This window comes from Ailuropoda melanoleuca, unplaced genomic scaffold (assembly GCF_002007445.2).
Source record: "Ailuropoda melanoleuca isolate Jingjing unplaced genomic scaffold, ASM200744v2 unplaced-scaffold4964, whole genome shotgun sequence".
Taxonomy (NCBI): Eukaryota; Metazoa; Chordata; class Mammalia; order Carnivora; family Ursidae; genus Ailuropoda; species Ailuropoda melanoleuca.
The window spans coordinates 1-6,278 of record NW_023222325.1 but is presented as its reverse complement, the minus strand read 5'-3'; positions in this window follow the sequence as shown (position 1 = coordinate 6,278).

Sequence of the window (6,278 nt, the reverse complement as noted above, 5' to 3'; positions counted from 1 at the left end):
CTCTATCATCTTGTGTGATTTCCTCCTCCTACATGTGAGCACCTCAAGCTAAGACCTGTTGCCCAGTCATGCGAATGACCAGAGCTTCGCCTTTGAACAGTGCGCTGGACGCAGACTCAGGGGACCTGACTGTGCATTACCTCACAACCACATGAATAGAGGCTCGTGCTTTTCTAAAGCTGGAGCTCTATGTGCACAAGGATGCAATTGTCTACATACAGAAATTCGTATGTCTCTTCATCTCAAAACATTACCTTTTTTTTTCTTCTATGTTACTAACTCCCTATGTACATGCANTATTTAACCCTCTCTGTCAATGGGTTTCTTGGTCTGTCATTGTGTGTGAAAGGCTGGATACTCAATGGATATATGTAAAAACACATATATTCTCTATTTTCACTAGTCCATACCTCTGGGAGGGTAACACGTTGAGTGAAAGGATATGGCTGATATTTCTGTAAACATCTAACTTAGGATAAAATCCAATGTAAGAGGTGGAATGTCAAAGAAAATGTGTGTTTTGTTACGTAAGCTGACATCTAGACACAGGCTTCTCGGCTGTTTTTGGAAACCTGGTTATATGAATGGAAGCAGCGTGTGCCCAAATATCTTGAAGTCAAGACACATTTCAGGAGAAGGGAGATTGAAGGCACATGAAGACAAAAGTAGAGGGCTCCACATGCAAGGATCATGGAAATCACTGTCCACCCTACGAACAAGAAAAAGCCTGAAGACACTGAAAAATCGACCACTCTCTGGGATCCATGGATAGGAGAGGACACATGGCCCTGAGGAGACAGGAAAGGGAACACAGGGAATCCAGGTTTCCTGGAGCACAGACTCTCTAGCAGAGTATACTGTTTCTCCAGCTCACCTGGAACATTCAGCAAGAGACCCCATGCTGGGCCATAAAACACACCCCAACACATTTCAAAGAGTAGAAGCAATACAACAGCTGCTCTCAGACCTCTATGAAATTAAACTAGAGCTCAACCACAGCAAGAAATCTTGGGAAATCCCCAAATAGCTGGAGATTTAAAAAATGGTCAAAGAGGAAGTTTCAAGAGAAGCTTGAAAAGATTTTGAACTAAACGAAATGAAAATATACGTTGACAAAAATGTATGCAAAGGCAGTGCTTGGGTGAATTTATACTACTGAATGTCATCGTGTTGGAAAGTAAGAAAGATTCAAAGTGAATAGGCTTCCTCCTTAGAAAACAAGGCAAAAAAGAGTCATGTCATATAAAGCAAGTAAGAGAAAAAAAAATAATATAATGGCAGAAACCAATGAAATGGAACACAAAAAACTCTCAGACAAAATCAACCAAACCAAGACAAAAGCTGGTTCTTTGTAAATAGCAGTAAAATGGATAAAGCTCTAGCCTGACTAACCATGAAGAAATAAGGAAGACACACATTAATATCAGATGAAAGAGGAGACGTCACGTTGAAAGGATTCTAAAGGAACATGGAAAAATCCTGNGATGAAAGAGGAGACGTCACGTTGAAAGGATTTTAAAGGGATACATGGAAAAATTCTAGGATTCCTGAAAGGAAAGAGGCCAATTCCTTCAAAGTCACAAAACTACCAAAACCCACTGAAAGGAAATAGATGATCTGAACCAGGCACATATCAAAGACATTTAACCAATAGTTAATACATTTCCCAGAAAGGAAGAGCCAGCCCCAGATGGTTTGACTGGTGTGTTCTATCAAATCTTACAAAGCAAAACACAGTCTTGCTGTGTCATCCAGTGATCTCACTCCTAGGTATTTACCCAGTTGAGTTGAAAAATGTGTCCACATGAAAACTGGCCCAGGAGTGCTTCTATCGGCTTGATTTATGAACACCAAATCTAGAGGCGACTAAGCTGTCCTACACTAGGTGAACGGAGAAACAACCGGCAATACACCCTTACAATACGATTCGGTAATAAAAATAGCTGTGCTACCGGAGCACATAGCTGGCTCACTCAGTTAAGCATCCAACTCGATTTTGGCTCAGGTCATGATCTCAGGGGCATGAAATCCAGCCCCACGTCAGACGGGTTCCCTGCTGAGCGTGGAGGCTGTTGAAGATTCTCTCTCCCTCTTCCTCTGCCCCTCCCCACACACTTTCACTCTCTCTCTCAAACAATAATAAAAAGGAGATTAAAAAAATAAGTGAGCTTTCAAATCACAAAAAGACATTGATGAATGTGAACCGTATAGATAAAAGTGAAAGAAGTCAGTCTGGAAAAGCAACATGCTTTACAGTTCCAACTAGATGACATCCTGGAGAAAGGAAAGCTATAGAGATGACAAAAGGCCAACGGTTGTTAAGATTTCTAGAGAAAGTGCAAAGGCATGAATAGGTTAACCACAGGATTTTCAAGGCAGTGAAGTTACTCTGTACATGGTGGATACATGACTTTACGCATTTGTCAAAACCCATACTCCTGCACAACACAGAGCAGACCCTCCTAGCAATGCTGGCCTTCAATGAGTATTAATATCACTACACTGGTTTGTGATTCATGACATGTGTTCCACACTGATGAAGCTTTTAAGGATTGTGGAAATTGTGTGCCAAGGGATAAGGGTGATAGGGAAACTTTTTATATTATCTGCTCAATTACTATCTTAATGTAAACCTATTCAAAGTAATAATGTCTTTTCATTAAAAATAATAAAAGATCTATTTTTCCTAATATTTATTAACAGACTAATGTCCATTCATTAGCTTCACTATACCTACCATGTAATGTGAAGAGACTTGAGTTGCAAATGCCATTTGACTACTGTGTCTATAAACTAATGAGTGACCAGCTAAATTAAAATTTTCACACATGAAACAAAAATAATATGGCTTGGCATTTTTGTCTTAAGCATGGGACGCTGAAAACTAGTGTAATGATTCTTCTTTTTTCTTTTAGAGACAAAGAGAGAGTGTGAGCAGGGAGGGGTATAGGGAAAGGGAGAGAGAATCTGAAGCAGGCTCCATACCCAGCATGGAGCCCAGCACAGGGCTCAATCTCATGACCCTGACATCATGACCTGGGCCAAAATCAAGAGTTGGACACCACCCAGGTGCCCCTAGAATAATTATTCTTGAATCAACTTAATGAATGAATTTCCATGGTACCTTCAACAGGGTCAGAAGTGGGGTGAACCTTTGGCTTTATTCTCCTGGCCAGCTTCCGGAGACCTAGAGAAAATATGGGTGTTTTTTTCACTTTTGTTTTTTGTTTTCTCAGAGACCATGGGAAATGCATGACAACAGAAAGAGCTGTTGACATCTTGCTATCAGAAGACCATAGAAAAAGGAGTGATAAGTTCATCAGAGTTCAAACTTTTGATCCTATTGTTCATCATTTGCCTAGCAAAGCCACCTGAGTCAGAGAGGGCTTTAGGAAGGTCTTAGGGTTCATATAGCCTTCAAATACCCAACAGAGAATGTAAACTGATGCAGTCACTATGAAAACACAAAAGGGGACTTCATCAAAATTTCACAAAAGAACTACCATTACACCAAGCAATCCCACTCTTGGATAAGAAATCCATTTAAATTCAAGTCTAGATTTCAGAGAAATATCTGCCCATGTTCTGCAGCACTATTTAACAAAGCCAAGCTATAGAAACAACTTAATGTTGAGTGGGGGAGCCGGGACACGGATGGAGTTGGTTCCTTGTGGTGAGAGGTCCTGANATCCCGGAACACCTGACACCTGCCCAGACACCTGAGATCAAGCCCTGCAGCCCTGAACCAGGGCTCCCTCATCTCTTCCTCATATCCTCCAGCCCCGAGTTGTCTGTGGGAGACAGTGGATGCCCTGGGGGAGGTACCTGAGCCAACAGCAAAGTCAAAATCTTAGCTCACCTTCACACATCTAGGTTTCAACCCCTGACCCAGAACACAGTGCAGATGCCCCTTGACAAGCCCCTCTGAAGGGCCAGGAGAAGCCCAACTGTGGCCATCCTCCCACAGCATTCACCCTACTAGCTGTCTGATGTCAGCCTTCCCCGGGGACCAGTTGAGCACCCTCAGGGACCAGTGGTCTGCAGGGCTNGGGGCTTCCAAGCTGATTCAGAACCCAGGACTTTCCAAACTAATTGTCACATGACAGCTCTACCAAGAATTAGCTTCCCTTCAACTGACCAACCCTGGCTGAGCAGTTCCTGTGAATTAACTGGGAAAATGGCCACCTGGGCTAGTGCTTTGCTGGTTTAATAAATTAAGCCTATGACCTCTAGTATCTCACTGGTATTGATCTAAGTAAGTCTCCAAACTGCCTGGGCTAAGGCCTGGCTAAGAGTGAACCGGGACTACACTGGCTCTGAATGGGCACCTTCCTTGTTCCTTCCTTCCTCCCCCAGATCCAGTCTTTATGGACTCCTCATCCTTCTCTAGACCCTGCAGTGGCAGGGGACCAAGCCCCACCTCCTTTGAGAGGGACCCCTCAGGGGCGCCTGTGTGGCTCAGTGGGTCACGTGTCTGACCTGGCTCAGGTCATGATCTCAGGGTCCTGGGATCGAGCCGGGCCTCTGTTTCTGCACTCAGCTCGGTGCCTGCTTATCCCTCTTCTCCCCCCCACATCCCCCTTAATCACCACTTCTGCTCTCTCATTCTCTCTCAAATAAAATCTTTTTTTAAAAAAATCAGGGAATATACAAAGGACACATAGAGAGGGACCCTTCCATACCCACACCCTGGAGAAGCTCCCCCATCACGACTCTCCGTAAGGATCACCCAGACCTGTCTTTGCATTTAAATCTATCATCTGCTGTATCCTATTTTGCACGTGATAATAAGCAACCTTTTATTGAGAGACTTAGATTCAGATCTAAGCACGACTTTCTGTTGCATTTCATCTCACATCCTTTGTGAGGAAGCTCATCAATTATTGATGATGTGTCAATAATGAAGTTCTATCATTGAAAACCAAGCACCATTATTCATTTGATGCTGTTTGACTTCTAGTCTTGCTTTGCAAGGCTATGTGTATATAGTCATGAAGCATGGCCTCTCTCCATGCTTGCACTTACTAGCCAACAATGGGAGAGCTCTGGAAGGAGCAAAGGCCCCCACTGGAGCATGGACACTCCCTGGCCCAGCTGGAAGAGCGCATCCAAACAAGGATGATGGACAGCAGGCTGTTACGAGTGTTTGAGTTCTTGTTGGTCACTGTCCCTAAAGTTTGTAGTTCATGGCATTCAAGCATTTTTTTAGGGCTTATGGGGAGAATGTTATCAAATCTACAACACTATGTCCCCGATTCTTTTCTCTCTGTTTTTAAACTAGGCTCCATGCCCAACATGGGGACTGAACTCACGACCCTGAGATCAAGAGTCAAATGCTCCACTGGCGGAGCCAGCCAGGCACCGCCCAGCATGCTCCCTATTCTTATTCTATTTGTGCCATGCCCTGAAGAGCAACCATGCCATGACACTGTTTGGCCAGGCACTGACCAGTTCTGGACAGGTTAGTCATGAACTGGTTCTTTGAGTGTTATTTTTCCTTGTCCCAGGAGTGTCCCTAAGCTCACAGGATTTTGGCATGACTAGGGCTTACTCATACTGACAATGCCATTAAATACCATGAAAGGGTCTCCTCCATTCTGACCAGATTGAGGTCAGGTGCTGAGGAGTAGCCCAGCGTTCAAACAGAGTTTGACTGGCTTGTCCTAAACGGTGCCTCCAAACCCTCAGAATCTTTGAACTGAACACAACCATGGCTTCAAACGGACCAGGCTTTCTATGTCCTTTTCAGATGAATGACTATGGCAAGATCTGGACTTCTATGGCTCAAGGGCTTCCCTGGGCTATGTGACCACTGAGCTGACCTCATAATGACAAACAGTGTTTGGGATTCCCCTTGGCACAGGGAATTCCTGACATCCACACAGATGCTAAAGCTTCTTTGCACAGTAACTACTGATCCCATGGCTGAGTCATAAGTGCAGTTCGGTTCAGTAGTTAGAGCACAAGCAATGGACTGCAGGCCTGGGTTCACCTCCTGGCTCCTTTACTTAGAGGAGTTCATGAACCTGGTCACATTCATCTCTGTGCCTCCGTTCCTCCACCTGAGGAATAGGGAGAGGAAACAAATCATCGCATAAGCGTGTGATGAGCATTGAATGAATGAACACCTGTCACGTGGTCAGAAAGCTGAATTAGAGGGGCGCCTGGGTAGTGCAGTCATTAAGCGTCTGCCTTCGGCTCAGGGCATGATCCCGGCATTCCGGGATCGAGTCCCACATCAGGCTCCTCTTCTGGGAGCCTGCTTCTTCCTCTCCCAC